Source organism: Protopterus annectens, chromosome 16.part0 (genome assembly GCF_019279795.1).
Source record: "Protopterus annectens isolate FY-2018-M chromosome 16.part0, PAN1.0, whole genome shotgun sequence".
Lineage (NCBI taxonomy): Eukaryota > Metazoa > Chordata > Ceratodontiformes > Protopteridae > Protopterus > Protopterus annectens.
In genome coordinates this window covers 641,357,905-641,374,749 of record NC_056750.1, presented here as the reverse complement: position 1 = coordinate 641,374,749, position 16,845 = coordinate 641,357,905, and the positions used below count along the sequence as shown (strand labels likewise).

General features: G+C 38.6%; 1 long non-coding RNA gene across 1 annotated transcript in view; it reads right to left on the bottom strand.

The window, feature by feature from the left end:
• Positions 1-4,109: 4,109 nt before the first annotated feature.
• LOC122790326 overlaps positions 4,110-16,845 on the bottom strand; it is a 76,813-nt gene continuing 64,077 nt past the window's right edge. The window contains exon 2 of the long non-coding RNA XR_006362989.1: positions 4,110-5,162. This is a non-coding gene — a long non-coding RNA (uncharacterized LOC122790326). The remainder of the gene's footprint in view (positions 5,163-16,845) is intronic.

The window sequence follows — 16,845 nt, the reverse complement described above, 5'->3', positions numbered from 1 at the left end:
GCCTTCAATTTTTTTAAATGTATGAAAATCAGTTTCTACTGTAACGGATTTTGCATTACCAAGCATTTTCTGAAAGTTACGAAGTCCAAAATTAATACACCAGAGTTCATCTGACAAGTAATAAGATCAAAAATCAGAACCAGCTGAGACGCGCACGCACATGCGCACACACACACACACACACACTTTACTTTATGACATAATGCAGTCCCAGCAGGTGCCCAAAGCTGTGCCATCAGCTGGAAGGTACCATTCACCCAGGCATATTTCCTGTGGTCTTCAGTCCCTTTCTTCTTCCCTGCTGCTCAGCTCCACACATTCATGTACTGCTTTGACATCTGTAGTGTTGCTGTACTTTCACATCTGTAGCATTGCTGCTGTGATTTTTTTTTTATTAACAATGTAATCAAGACATACTGCAAATCAGTCACTAAATCTCTCTACTCCTGCTCTTGAAATGTTTTCTCCACTATATCATTCTGTAAAACTAGTACCTGGTTTGCCCTTCACTAACATCTACTTTAATATATCATCATCCAAAGTATCTCCACTTAAAAGTGGTTATGACTTCATCTCTCACTTCCCTCTCGATGGTCTCTGCATACGCTGTCACAACCATTTACCTAGGCTTTGCCCATCATGGATTTACCCCCATCAATGTTCTAGGACAGAAGCCCCACTCCCCCCACAGCACTTCCTCCTGAAAATAGTTGTGAACCTTTCCCCAGTGCTGTTGAGAAATTTTACCCAATGTATCCCCAAAACAATAGACCACAGGCCCCAGTGGGACTACCCAGGTCAACAAACCATACATGCGTACATACCACACACAGTTAGCTTTTTATATATATATATATATATATATATATATATATATATATATATATATATACATATACACACATATACACTATACATACATATATATATATATATATATATATATATATACACACACACACACACACACACACATAAAAACTATCACATTCTTGAAACCCATAATTCTGAGACCATAATAGCAAAAAACACTGAAGGCCACTATGTCTAAAAATCTTGAATACTGAGCCCCCCCACCAATGTAAACCCAGAAACAAGTGCTAACATGGTCCTGCATGGGAGAAGTTCAGTAGTCAATATACTGTGGTCTTCAGTGTTTTGGTCTTTTGATGTTGTGGAGTGAACCATCTACTTGGCTCCTTGTAATGCCATTCTTCTTCTGTTCCATGACTCACCAGAAGAACAATGCTCTCTACTTGATGATTTCTGCCCCCCCCAACCAAGTCCTAGCCACCTTGCTTCTTACAAGTTTTTCTTTAATTGTCTCATCTACTGTAGTTTTTACTTTTCAAGTTGTCTCACCATCTATAGTACTACAGTTCTCACAGCACAGTGGAGAGCCCTTTTCCTTTCAGTAACATTTAAGCCCATCTCAAAATAAGTCTTAAATGCTGAGTCTTGTCGCCTGTGCACTAATTCTATTTCTAAACAAGTCTTAAATAGTGGGTCTTATCACCTGAGTGAGCACTGATGGAACAGGCTGGAACCTCCTCTGGTTCAGAACGTTTTTTTTTTTTTTTTTATAATTGTTCATTTTTCCTATGCCATTACGTTAATTTCCCTGGCTACAGCCTTTCATGGGTTCATAGGTAGGTACTAGCCTATTGGCCCTAGAGCCTATATAAGCCTAGCCAAAAAATGTACCCTGGCTTTCGCCACCCAAGAAAATTATTTTCCTGTGCCCCTGTCGAGCAGAGCCACAGAAGTGATCCCTGGGGTGAATTTCCCATTCCCCATCCAATCAAGATTTTTCTTGAAGAGTGCTAATGAGGAGCTCTGTTTGACATAGATAGGTAGTCTGTTCCAGAGTATGGGAAGTCTCTGGGACAGGAATCTATCCCTCCAGCATGTTCTGTTTATTGTGGTGACAAGGTTTAGGTCCCTAGAGCATGTAGCTCGGAGGGATTGGGATTTCGGAGCATGTCCAACAGCTCTGGGTTTGACATAGCTTTGTATGTTAGGCAGAGATCACCCCCTGAGTAGGCGATATGCGATGGAGTAAAGCTGTAGCTTTTTGAGACTGTCTGCGTAGGGCATCTGTTTGAGGCCAGTAATCCTCTTTGTGAGGTATTTCTGTGGTCTTTCCAGTTGTTGTAGATATCTTGAGAGGTACATACCAAAAGGGGCGCTGTACTCTATAATGGGTCTAATGAGTGATGAGTAGAGGGAAACAATGACCTCTTTTTTTCTGGATGAGAATCCTTTTGTGATGAGATGAGCCACATAGAAGGATTTCCTGACCACTGTGGTGATGTGATTATCAAAGGAGAGACTACTGTCCACCTGTGTCCCAAGGTCTCATCACATTTTCGGCATTAAACAGACTACCAGCTATGTGGTAGTTCATGGGAACTTCATGTTTGTAAACAGGGCTTCACTGCTAGCAACTGAAACAGCCATCAAAAATATAAAGGCATTGCAAATTATTTTTGCATGCATGACATCAGCTGTGAGAGCATAATCTTTTCAGTTGTTTTTGCTTTGCTTTAAAAGGAGCTTTATCCTCCCATTATTTGTATAAGTATGGAAACTTTAGATTAATAAAATGCGTTTACTGTTAATAATGGGTGCGTAATTTCCATTGTATGTTCGCAGTGCCTTGGCACGTGTTAATAGCCCTTTGTTGTACAAACATCCCCGATCTTTTATTTGAAGTGCAGTATTTTGTCCATGTTCAAGCTACCCCCTCCAAAAAAAGGAACTTGACAGTTATAATGGGTCCACCCAAGTTGGCAAATAAAAATGTTTTACCCCAGAAGACCTCTCCATCTGGTGCTAGAAGTATGCTGGTTAACACGTTTTGACTAGGCTGAAGTGCAGAAATTCCTTTTAGTAGAGATTGTTTATTTAAAGAGAGGAATCCAAGTATTCTAGAAAAATTTGTATGACTCCTACTGTAAGAAACACCAAGTGGGTAATTAACCAGAAGGTTCTCAACTAGCAAAGCCCCTGCCTCCAGAAAATAACTTGACCACTGGCAGGCAGGATAATCCCATTTTTATTAGGTGTGCATGTTAAACACAGCATATCTCATCCCTTTTCAGCAAAGTTAACTTAACAAGATAGGTAAGAACCACGGACGTGCACCTCTGAAAAGTTATTTTCTTACTAACATTTTGCCTACAGCAAGAAATCAGAAATTTTATCTGACCAGATGCATAGGTAGAAGCAATAACGTGACCAACGTACATTTACGGTGTTGCCGGTGGTTTAAATTCTAACTGCTCAAAAAAGCAACTAACAAGGAGAGCCAGATAGCATTTGAATGGGGCATTTGGCAGACAATTTCAAAACTAATTGCACTGAGCAAAGATATGGCAGAAAACGAGTCTCTCAAATCAGCACACGTGTACGCTGCTCCATTCATTAATTTAATTGTCTGCCAGACTGAGTTGTAAAGTAAAAAGAACTATTAATAAAAAAAAATCCATATGAATTTCAGATAGTGAAAAACACTGCTACTATGCTGAGAACAGCACAAACCCAGACTGGATAACAAAAAAAAAGATCATTTAAATAAATAAATGACTAAAATTGCACCCTTTATGTGATAGGGTTGTACTGCGCCCTAGGCGGATGCCTAGTTCGCCTATGCCTAAGGCCGGCCATGCTGGTAGTTACAGGAAAGCAAGAACCTTGCAAAAAACACACAATGACAAAAGAAGCACATGCAAACTAGAACTGAATTGGAGAGGCAGGAACTATGAGGCTGCAATGGTAACTGATGCAAAACACTGCCGGCTTAAAATAAATAATTGGAAGACTGACATATACAAACCAATATGGTTAGAGTAATTCTTTCAGAGTGGCAGGACGCTGCCTATCTGGAAAGCTCTTGATGTGAAAGTTATTTTTAAATGAATATTAATTTTGCCAAGATCACAATGTGAATATACTTACTCAGATCAGGCACTCCTCCAGGTTGGCTGTGTGTAAAAAGGACACTAACCCATTAGCAAGATAAGTTACCAGGGGCTACATCACAATTCCCATAAAAGTTAAGAAATGAAACAAATGCACTCAGTAAAACATGAGTGAGTATCATGTTGACTTTTTTCTACAATGTTTATGAGTTAACTTTGCAATAGAAACCATCTAGTATAGTAAGAAAGTGTGCTTTAACCAGACACCTCTGGATAGCCTAATTACATACTTCAATTAAAAATGCATTAACATTATAGTTAAAAGTTAGAAACAGTACTGTTGCATCATTAACAAACAAAGTAAACATTAGAACACTAATAATTACCAGTCTTAAATACCTTTAAGGCATATTTTCACACAATTCTAGAACTTTATGAACAACCAAATAGGATTATATTAATGTAACTCAACCCATATTCTCTTATTCTCTCTCTCTCTCTCTATATATATATATATATATATATATATATATAGTAAATACATTATTTAAGTACTGCTTTTTAAAAGTGCTTTTAACTTAATTATAACTTAAAACATTGAACATTTTAAATATAAAACATTTTAAATATAAAACATTTCTGCTGGATTATCCTACATGAAAAACCTCCTTTAACTGGTTATATCTGAACAATTCTTGTCAAAGAACATATTTTGTTTTTAACCTAATTTAAACAGGGGCAACCTTTTCCTCATGCTTTAACGGATGATCTGAATTGACAAATATGAACTATAAATTCTGAAAAATGCATCATCTGCATCCAAGCTCTGATAAGCCTGCATGATACCATCTTGAAGACAGCTTGGATATAAATCAGTGAGATTTCTGGGGGGCACTGCAGTATGTAAAAATAAGAGGGTTTTGGTCCTTCGTATAGGTGTAAATTATCAGTTAAAGTGTTATGCGAGTCTATGTCATTTGTCCAGAGAATGAAGGCTGAATCTGTGCCAATTCTGATATCAGACTGCAGGACAGCAAACAGCATTTGTATCCATCATTATATGTCAAGTTAACCTTTGCTGTTAAGAAAGAGGAGGTTATAAGAGTGGCAGGGGGAAGCACTAATGTAAAATCCAGTACACCTCTCCAGACTTGGTTTAAAACCTTGGTCCCGGTTTAATAACAATTTGGCCATATGGTTCAGACTGCTCCAATTTCAGGATCTGGGATCCACAAAGCACTAAAACAAGAGAAGAAAAACAAAATAAAATGGAAATCTTTCATAAAACACATTCAACTGTTTTGATTTTGACTGTAACAAAGTCAGTGTGTTATACTATACATGTTCTCTTTGTGCTTAAAAGAGCTGTTTAAACCAATCTGCCTAAAAACAAATATTTTTTTATAAATATACATCATATTAGAAGCACACAATAGAGGATAACTGGACCATTTGTTAAAGGAGCTTTTAGCAAGTGGCATTTCCTCACACCAGACCAATGAAATCACTTATCAGTAACTGCTAAATAAGCAGAAAGAGAACACTTTCCCCTTAAGATGTGATGACCATGTAGTTATTAAAAAATCATAATGAGGATGATGTGTAGGGGGAGAGTCCCATTCTGAATAAGAGGTACAGGTGATTTTCAGTTTTCAAGGCAGAGAATCCTACCCGAGTCAGGGTGCAGAGGACACCCCCTGTAAATAACATGCATCTCATAATTTTCAATGTTCAAGGAAAGTCCCATACCGTTCAGTCATAAAAATGTGGTCACTTCACACAGATGCTTTTGGGACAGCTGTAACACACACACAGCTGATGCCTGGTTGACTAACCAGAAATTGTTATTCCAGCAATGGCAAAATGTTTTTTTTTGGTCAGAAATACAGTCATTTGATACCTTAACAGTTACAGTGTGGCCCCATCCTCCAGTTCTTTTGTCCATAAACCAAACTACAGAAGTAATTTCTTTCGTATTTTTCAACACTTCTCCATTATAACGAGAACAAAGCCATCTAAACAATGAAGGAAGGTGGGAATATATGAAAACAACAAAGGGTTTTCTTAGAGAAACAAGAGACAGGTTCTTAATGAAGCAGCTGATCCATGAGAGGATCCCTCTTTGGTGGGCAAAATATATGATTTATCCTTTCATATTTTTATGAAATGCTCCTATTCCTATGAATATAAACAGCCAACACATTATGATGTCACAAGCCAATAAAAAGTGCACCTAGCTCAAGCTCACCAGTTTGCCACATTGCTAAATGGTGTTTTTGTTTTTATTTTTTTTTTTACAGAGAGAGTGCATGTGTGTGTGTGTGTGTGTGGTGACACCATCACAAGATGGCAAAAGTTACAGCAGTCAGCAATTTACCTAAATAAAGTTTACTTGACTATAGCCTGCCTTTCTTTTTAAGGTTTAAAGGAGTCTTCCGGAGTTCATATGCTTGTTTTAGGAAGAATCTAAGCTGTGGGGGTGCACATCCAGATTGTGAAGCATGCTCTCTCTCTCTACTACCTTTTGTCCCTATATCTGTCCTTGAAAAAAAAGAGATGGGCAGACTACTTTAAGGACAAATAAACCACTTTCAGGAGGAAACATGGACTGAGCCCAAAGAGATGCCTAATCATTGATAATGATCAGATAGGCCTCTCTACAAGTAAACAGGCCTCAAACAATCCAGTAGCCAAATGTACTGATCACCAGGGAAAACAACTTCCAAGAGAAAACATTAAATGATGCCAAACTAGCAGGTTTGAAAGTACAGGACCAAAGCCGTGACGTCCACAAGTTCATGATATGCTGAAGCAGATGACATATGCACCTTAACTTTGGAATGATGAACACAGTGCTCATACAGTTGCCTGAGCTAAGACGAAAGTACATGAATGCTAACCAGCTGAAGTGACAAAGGATACCTCATGTCCATACAGAGAACCTTTCTACTCTGCAGAACACATCTGCAGTGTGCAATTCTTCCTAGTGGCCTTTATCACTTCTGACACCTTGTCTGACATGTCTGTTGGGATTGAGGAATCCAAATCAAGGGATATGTGCCAATGTGGAGCCAGCTGTCACCCCAGCAGTGGAGGGAGGGTGAGGCAGACTTTCTTGGCTATAAGCTATGCATATATTTTCAAAAGCAGCTGCAGTCATGGCAGACTCAGAAGTCACACTAACAGCAGCGAAAGCATATTTTAGTGTATGTATTTGCCCAAATTAGTAACCATTTTCTCTATTCTGTTACTAATAATACCACTAGGAATAAATTATACATTTTCCTGAATGTCAGCATTTTAATAAAAAGGCAAGTGTTACAAATAATTAACTAAACACATACAGTAGATGATGTACACATTTCTCCCCATATTTATTTAATGGTCCTGAATACTTTTCAAAGGGTAAAACTGCTAAAGGCACAATCCTACTCTGCTAGGAGGCGGCAACTAGCAGTTAACACAGAATATTAAGGCTGTGAGAGGTTAAGCTACATCCTGTCCATTCCTACAGCGTCTATTTGCCTATTATGTGACTCTGAGAAAGACATTTAACCAGACATTGCTCTCAGCTCGCCCCTGAAAGGGAGAATTGTGTCTAGTAGGTTTACCTGGTTAACAAGTAACAGTTCAGTTATATCTAAAAATGTTCATTCTGATGATCTGCTTAAAGAACCTAAAGATTTATTTACTGGTTTGGACTGTTGATCAGAAGCTTACTATATACTCAGGCAGATTCTACAGTGCATGTTCTAAGGACAACTCTAAAAGCTTTGAAGAAAAACTCTGAAACAGCTAGAATGGAGAAAATAGGGCATTATTGCATTGTAGTACCTCACATGGTCAGACTGTTCAGAAGTGGGAGTGGCTATGTGACTGACATGCCAAATGGCCGTGATATCATATGCAAATGATGCATGATTGACTGATATGCAGATTTACACGTGACATCATGCATACATTAGATGATGGAGCTACTGAAGGATTTAATGCTAATTTATTTAACCAGGGGGCAGCGTACCAAGGCATTGATCGAATACATGAACTACACCCATTTGACAGCCAATCATTTATTTATTTTTATTTTATTTATTTTACATCTTTTTACCGGGATAGTCCAACTGGATACGTCCATTTTCAAAGGAGGCCCAGGGAGAAAAGCTCCAAAAAGACAACAAACTGTTACATTTTTATAGTTTAAAACACAAAATAAAACACACAGATGTAAACAAACACAAAAAGAGATACACAAACAAATTATTACATTTTTACTCAGATGGAAAATTCTACGCAGTGTTTTTAAGAATGATAGGATATTGAATGCCTAGTAGGCTAACCTGGTAGTAGATCCAAGGAGATCATAGGATTTATAAGTTAAGAAACAATAAAGTGCAGGCAGAAGTCCTCCATGTGCACACGAGTGATGGTTACAGTTAGTATGGAGTAATGAAAGGACATAGCCATTGTTTTTTAAAGTACTGACTCAGACTTTTCTTGAATTGAGGTAGAGAGAGTTCATAGATGTAAGATTAGCAGGAAGAGAATTCCAAGTTTTGCCAACAGAGTTAGCAAATAGAGATTTACCGGCTGTGTTGTTGGATTTGAGAGTTTGAACTAGTAGTCTTTCAGATGAACGAAGTGCACTAAGGTTACTGTGGGGGGTGATGAGGTTTTTAAGTACGGGTGTATTATCTGGTTGGTACAGGATCTTGTGTGCAACTATTTGTTGGTTAACCTGAAGTAGGTTAGGCAGTTCAAGCCATCCTAGTAGATTTAGGTTATGACAGTGATGAGTTCTTTAGGCTGCATCGGTAGCAAGCCTAGCAATGTGATTGTAACTGCTAGAAAGTTTATTAAGGCCAGTTTTGCTGAAGTTTGTAAATAGAGGGGAAGCATAGAGGAGGGTGGAGAGTAGATGTGTATGAGCAATTACAGTTCTGGTTAATGGCGTTAGGAAGGGCTTGATCTTATATAGTGAGCCAAGTTTTTTTATTAACTGTTTTAATAGTTTTATTGATATGCAGATCAAACTCAAGGTTATCTATTATAACTCTTACAGTTTGGTTGAGGAATCTGGGGAAATAATGGTGCCGTTGTTGGATTTTAATGTAAAGGTTACATGGGGCAGACCTGTGAGCGGGGGAGAAAAGCAGCAGTTTGGTTTTATTATGATTTAACATGAGATGATGGTTAAGCAACCAATTTTCAACTGTGTTAAAAGTATTTGGGATAGAATCTGCAACTCTGTAGGTGAAGTGTCAGAGCATACTAAAGTGGCCTTATCCGCATATTGATTGCATGTTGCATTTGGGATGACCTTATACAAATCATTGATGAAAATGGAAAATAATAGTGGACCTAGTATGGAGCTTTGCGGTACTTCGAGGGTGATGGGTAAAAGGGTGGATAGTTTGTTCTGCCATAGGACAGCCTGTTGTCTACCACTCAGATATGACTGAAACCATTGGATGGCCTGGTCTTCTAGGGAGATGAATTTCAAAGTGTTTATGAGTATTTCGTGGTTTACCATATCAAAGGCTTTTGAAAGATCAATAAAGATAGCAGAGGAAAGTTTATTATTGTTTCAGTGTTGATTAATGACGTTAGAGAAGGGGTAAGGTTGTACTATAGAATGATCTAAAGCCATGTTGGGTGTTGGCTTGAAGATTATTATGGATAAGATAGTTCAGGAATTGGTTGTGGATGCATTTTTCCATAATTTTAGCCAAGGGTGACAGAAAAACTATGGGTCTATAGTTTGAAAGTTCAATAAAGCTGCCCCCTTTATGGAGTGGGATGACATGGGATATCTTCCAGATGGAGGGAATGGATGCTTCAATTATAGCTCTATTGATCAGGATAGTAATGGGGTATGCTATGGCATCTGCAGCTTTTTATAGATATTCTGCAGGGAGGTGATCAGCCGACAGGGTGGTAGGCTTTAGTTTTTTAAGTAATTGTCAGACCAAAGATGTGCAAACTGGCTTGAAGTTAAAGGGGAGTTGGGATCAGGGTGTAGTGGCTGGAGAATATGGGCATCCGGGGATAATTGGTTAGCTAGGTTCTGAATGGTTGTTGTAAAGAAGCTGTTAAAGGTATTGGCAATTTCTGCTGGCGATTTTTGGTTAGAATCCAAGGGGGTAGGAGTGGAGGACTGTCCTGGACCAAGGAGTTTGTTTATACCTACCCAAACGTTTTGTGGCTTGTTTTGGTGTTTATCTTGTAGATGACAGTAATAGTTTTTCTTGTCTAATGTGGTGGATTTTTTGGTTTAATTTCTTAGCTGTTTGTATCTAAGTTGATCTATGGGGTTTTAGTCAAACTATACATATGTTTGTGTACACACACACACACAAAATCAGCAGTTTAAATGAGCGTCTTTACATGTAAGAAACTGCAGCAGGGAGCAATTAAGATTTTGTTTTTTTTTAACTTGGGAGTTTTATTTATTTACTCAATTATTATTATGTATTCAACTTTGGGATGATAGGGGTGCTAGTCACCTATTATGTGCCAATTGACCTAACTACAGCTCCAAATATATGTTGTTCCAACTTTGAGGTTGCACAAGAAAAACATGAGAAAAATACATAGCTGTTTTAGCTATTACAAAAAAAGTTTCTCCACACCCTCTCTCCCACATTAAAGCTGAAGAACCTCAGAATATTTTACCAGGACAACAGTGTGTTGGGGGGGGGGGGGCTGCAAAGAGTCTTATTCCTTGCTAAATTTTAAACTGCAATAAAAGTACAATTTGTTTCACTGCCAACTTTGTGTATGTTTATAATCTTAAAAACTAAGATGAAAGTTAAATGATTATACTGTTTTTTAAGTGTGGTCATAAGAACATATCCATCACCTGACTGCTTTGTTACTGGATAGTTGAAAATATAGTCTGAGAACAATATTCACTGAGGACGATTTGTAGAATACTACACATCACCAACAAGAAATAACATACAGCAGAGAAAGAAACCCTCCCCGTAGTTTAATCAGCACTGTATTCATCCAGCCATCTATTTTTGTAAAATATTGATCCTGCTGACATTCACACTGGCTGCATGCACAGCAGAGCAAACCGGACTTCCTTATCACCAGCAAACAGTCCCAAGACTCACCAGGCAGCGTCCTCATTTTCAGGCACACTGACAAATCTCTCCAGAAGGTGGGACTACCCCAGCAATGTTTTGTAAACCAAGGCAGAGCCACATCAATTATCCATTCTGTTTGTTGTTTTGCTCACTTTTCTCCTGAAGCCTAAATGTTCGCCATCCCCATGACTAAGTTTGTTCAGTAATGAATAAGGAGTTGTGAATGAGGTGAGATGAGCATTTTCCCCACACATATGCAAAAGAACAAGCTGTGGAGTTTCTCTTCTGGACCAGAAAAACAAGCATACTGCACGCAATGCTGTAGGCTTTGTGGTTGAGAACACAGCTCTGACTGCTGGGGAGAGATATTACAATATCCTCTTTTGGGCATGCAGTGCCAGTTTTTAAAAAACAGAACTACTGATGCATTTATCTGTGGCTCTCTACGGAAAGCACAAATACACATGGTACTATGGTAATCCACAGTGATGAGCCTGCAATATGCTAAGCTGCCCTTATATCAAAAATGATGTGCATTATGTCAACACAACTACAGTTAAAAAGTCGAAGCTATACTCGGCCTAAACTATAATAAACATACAAGTAGTAAATGCATGCTTCAACTAAGTTGAAAAATGCTAATCATGAATATAAATTTGTTTCATCACCTGTCGGATACTCAACAATATAAACAGTGAAGTATTTGACATTATGCTACACAAAACTTAAACCACTTTTTCAGTGCATCGGTTCTCAATTACAAGTGAGTGACACCAAATGTCAGATCTGCAGGATTTAGTTCACTTGAATGTAAGCTGCCATCTTCTGATACACTTCAGTTCACTGAAAGGTGAAAGAGCTTCATTCAGCAGTTAGTTGTAGTTTATGAGAGAAAACTGTCAGTTTCAGGTTCACTCCACTTTATCAAAGGTTAAAAAAAGGTACAAAGAAAAAGAAGAAAACATTTTACCTAGCAAATAACTGCCTGTTATTTCACTTAATTCAGCAAGTGGTAAGGGAAATAAATGATACATCAGAAGGGAAGCAATTTCACTGCTTTAAGCTACATGGCAGCAAACTGAAAATGAAGTTTTGCATTTTTTTTATCAGAAAGGATAAGCACACAGTTTTAAGTACTTTGGAAAGGTTCTGATAACTATAAATGAAACAACTATGAGTTCAGATGCAAGACATCTGTATGTCTTTGCGGGTAGAAGCTTCACTCCCACAGCACACAGCCTCAAACGAATCTAAAATCTACTAAATTGGATAGTAATATTGGGGCAGATTCATTATTTGATAGTAAAATAGACAAATACAGAGCTTTGTTTGTGAGCAATGATAAAAATATTAGAGAGCTTAAAGCTAAGAAGGGGAAGGTGTTGCTCAGAGATCAACAGGGCTATGAGTGTGGACAGGTTTACCCTGCTCCCCCAATTGTTAATAATAATCAGGTCACTTTGGAAAGGTTCTGATAACTATAAATGAAACAACTATGAGTTCAGATGCAAGACATCTGTATGTCTTTGCGGGTAGAAGCTTCACTCCCACAGCACACAGCCTCAAATGAATCTAAAATCTACTAAATTGGATAGTAATATTGGGGCAGATTTATTATTTGATAGTAAAATAGACAAATACAGAGTTTTGTTTGTGAGCAATGATAAAAATATTAGAGAGCTTAAAGCTAAGAAAGGGAAAGTGTTGCTCAGAGATCAACAGGGCTAGGAGTGTGGACAGGTTTACCCTGCTCCCCCAATTGTTAATAATAATCAGGTCAACAGCAATATTCATGCTGATCTGACAGTCCTAAATGAACCTACAAGCAGAAATCCAGCAGAACAAGATTTTCAGGAACCCGATCTTTAGAATGCCCCCTCTGAGGAGATCAGAGAGGTTAATGAACCAGAGGAAAGGGATTTCGGGGGAGGATAAGGGAATCACAGGTTGCAACAGTATGTACCTCAGGAGACAGGAAGGGGGAGAGGAGGAAGGAACCACAAGCGAAACAACATGTAGAGATAGGGTTGCCACCTTTTCAAATGGCCAAAGTGGGACATTTTTGGTACAGACATCAGATTTTACAGGCAGACACATACCCACGGCCAGTACAAAGGACAGAACTTAACTTTTTTTGCCTAAATAAAAGCTTATTCTTGTAGCATTTTAGTTGCTTATTCTGTTTCTTATAACATTTAGGTATTTCAGATACAGAATAACTGTTTTATGCAACTATTACATAAAATATAAGAAATAATTTTGTCCTAAAATCTCAGGACATTTGCCATTTTTACAATTTTTTGTCAGGACACAACTGCCCAAAGAGGGGCTGTCCCTCGCAAAGTGGGACAGGTGGTAACCCTATGTAGAGAATTGTACAGTGGTGTACAACACCAAGGGTGATTTTAAAATATATAATTTCAGTAATGTTTCAGTCTCCAAAGAATGGGCTGATTTATTTGAAAAATGGTTGACCTATGTACTGGCCAGGAAAGCCGAAACTGATGAAACCATTACCCAGTTGAAACTGCTTGTGAGAAAACTGAATTTGGCTTTCCTCTTTAGGAGTGACAAAAGTATTTTTTTTTAACACAACCTCAGACATTGGAAGACCTAGCACATTTAATCCACCTTTATACCCCATGGTCAATTTATATGAAAAAATGTGTGAACATAATATAAGGAAGTTGGGAAGGAGTCTCCACGAATCACGTGGGGATCTAAATCTAACTGTCAGAGAGGAACAACTTTTAAAGAACATGACCTCTGACAAGCAGGTTAGGGTCATGAAACATGACAAGGGTGGGAGCATGGTGGTCATGAATACTAATGATTATATCAACAAGATGTTGATGACGCTTTATACTGATGCACATGAAATATCTAAAAATGAAATGAATATAGTGTATTGAAACATTGATTTATTGTTGCAAGACCTTATGAATGACCAAATTACCACAACCGAGTATAGTTTTGAGGATCCATTATAACTAGGATCACTGCAAAAATATCCCAAACAGCAAACTAAAACAATGAGTGTTTGGGATATTTTTGCAGTGACCCTAATGATAATGGACATCAGCTGGGTATAACAGTCCTGTGTTTCTAATGCTTAGTCAAACACTCTGCTTGTGCTGTTGCGATGAGGTCATAACAATGCCGAAATATTTATATCCACAGCTAGTGGGGTTTGGCTTTATTGGCCTGAAATTGTCCATTAAAACGACGAAACAAGTCATGGGCATTCAGACTTGCCAATTAGCTGAAACACCTGATGTTCATAAGGATCATTTGCATGACCTATATTGAGCTAGCTTACTGTACTCTGTAAACCTGCATCGGCGTTTGTAAGTGTATCAGACTGCATTGATCTTTCTTTTTTACAAAAATAAAGACTCTTAAAAAAGCAATGTTACCTTACTCTGCGTAGTCAGATGTACTACAATGTGCTAGCTTTATGTACTTAGCAAATGCTAACCTGTGACAGTGGTTGTAACAATTATCAGGCTGCATTTACTTTCTTTTTTAACGCATAATGACTCTGCGAACAGTAACGCTACCTCACTTAGTGTAGTCTGTGGCTGGGAATGTGCCAACTTTATGTACTTGGTAATCGCTAACCTACAACAGAGTTGTAATAGTTATCAGTTTGCATTTACATTCTTTTTACGCATAATGACTCTGAGAACAGCAACGCTACCTTACTTAGTGTTGTCTGAGGATCTATAATAGGCTAGCTTTCTGTACTCTGTAAACGCTAACGTACATCAGCGTTTCTAACAGCTGCAATCAGCATTGATTTTTCTTCTTTAAAATATAAAGAACTATATTAACAAATCAGCATAAAATAAAGAGTACATGAAATAGCCGGATAACTGTACTAAATGTAGCCCGATGAATTCACGGAATACTAGCTGAATTATGTTGTAAACTGCAACCTGTGTTAGCGTTTCACTAGTAAGTGGCCTGAGCTATCAGTTCATTTCTACCGAACACAGCCTCATAATTTAGAGCTCTGTCATACTTAGTTTTTATGCGCTAAATCACATTAGAGTTCAACCATTATATGGTTACTGGAACAACATGACATTTCTTCTTGTTATATTGACTAAGTGCTAGCTGTTTCTGTAAAATTCCAGCTCGGTTTTGGTGATATTTACTGCATTCTGTATGATAATGGTATAGCACCTTTATCCTATTGTTTCTCTAGAACAGTTTTTATGTATATATCTCATGTTTGATGCCTGTTTTTAATATTACTGTTAAGTGCTTACAGCTTTTCCACTGCTTGCTATAATCACAATTCCTCTCTTTCAATCTAATCTCTGTAGCTTGTTGTCCCCTACTTTGTCCGTGCCTCGTTGGATATCTACTCCTACAATAAAATACTATTCACCCTGCTGCCTTATACTCACCACGGGAACAGGACCAAAGCTTCTCCCTGAGGCATAGCCTCTGAAGAAAATAAGAAAGTATGTGTAACTGCTGCTTGCCCTAATTAACTGACTATTTGTTTAAAGCTCCTGCTAGGTGGTTTCAATAGTCTCCCTTGCCAGGATAGCCAGCAGCATAACCAACCTTCTAATTTTTCCCCCCATACTTGCTTCTTCTCTAGCCCTCCTTTTTCACTGGGCTCCCACCTTTCTCCACCATCTATTGGGACCTGTCTCCTCAGAGCGAATTATACTTTCTGCTTTGCCCACTAGATGGCACCCTACCCTTATAATTCTTGACCTCTTACACCAAGCCTTAATTTTTCCTAAAATATCCCTATAGTTCCAATTTAAGCCCCTCTCTGTCTTCTCTTTTCCTATATCTAGGTGTCTCCACCCTGTCTAATCCCTGTCCCCTGTACTCACCTCATGCTATCAGTACTCTACTGATTGGTTCTCAGCCATCAGCAGCTTACCTTGGCTCTTCCCGCTCCGTTCGCCCTGCGGGCTCACTCCGCTCCCCATACCCTACCCCCAAATCCCACCCACCCTACCGCCTCTACACTTATACCTGTATAACCACACCCACCATCCAGCCTCAACCAATTAGACTCCAATCCTCCCTCCATTATCCACTTCCAATCCTACCCATTAAACTACTTCCCTCCCCTTTAATCAAATTCTCACCTGCCCCACCCAAAACACACAGCTCTCCCATCCTTGCAAGTTAGTTATAAATAACCTACTCTCACTACTCTATCTTACCATGATCTCAAAACCACAATTCTACTCTTTCCAACTACTACTACTTCTCAGTATAACCTACTTTCACTACCTCACCCAACCTACAAACATTAACCACTCTCCACCATTACACATAACTTATCATCTTAGCCAACCCCTTTCACACCCACACATCCCAATATCTCCTTACCTGTACCCTATACACCACCTTCTCTTCCCCTACAAACTCATAACCCCTTGTAAGTATCCTAACCCCTATGCACCCAACAATACCCTCACATACCTAATAAAACTCAACCCCTGACTCCAAGCAATCTAACTACCTTTCTAACCTACTCCTACAATTAGCCACCTTACTACTTTCTGGAGACATTCACCCCAACCCAGGACCCTCCACATCTCCCTCAACAGATAAATCCTTACTATTCACCTCCTTAAATGCCCAAAGCATAGTTAACAAAGTCCCTAATCTCCATGCCTGGCTTGCACACAGTAAACCAGATATCCTGTCTATCTCTGAAACTTGGCTGAGACCCCATATAAAAGATACTGAAATAATACCACCCAACTACTCAATCATTAGGAAAGCTAGAACCCACAAAAAGGAGGCAGAGTAGCCCTCCTATACTTATCCTCCTTATCAGTTACTCCTTA